The sequence below is a fragment of the Odontomachus brunneus genome, unplaced genomic scaffold, assembly GCF_010583005.1.
Source record: "Odontomachus brunneus isolate Ranch 3 - 2012 unplaced genomic scaffold, Obru_v1 Obru_scaffold_267, whole genome shotgun sequence".
Taxonomy (NCBI): domain Eukaryota; kingdom Metazoa; phylum Arthropoda; class Insecta; order Hymenoptera; family Formicidae; genus Odontomachus; species Odontomachus brunneus.
In genome coordinates this window covers 236,749-237,054 of record NW_022639717.1, presented here as the reverse complement: position 1 = coordinate 237,054, position 306 = coordinate 236,749, and positions in this window count along the sequence as shown.

Genomic DNA, 306 nt, shown 5'->3' with positions numbered 1-306 from the left:
TCACTGTTAATGTAATTGGTGTAAGTACTAGATAGTTTTGACGTCCAATTGCTATTCAAGAGTTACCGATAATTTTCTATCTTGTTACTGTATAATTTTATTCGTCTAACTGCTGTCTATATAATTGGTATAGTTACTAGATAGTTCCGATGTCCAATTTCTTATCAGTATTTACCGATGATTTTCTATCTCGTTAATGTGTAATATTTTCCATCTAGCCACTATTTATATAATTGGTATAGTTACTAGACAGTCCTGACATTCAAAAGATTGAGTAAGAATATTTAGCCAGTTACGAGCTAGTGA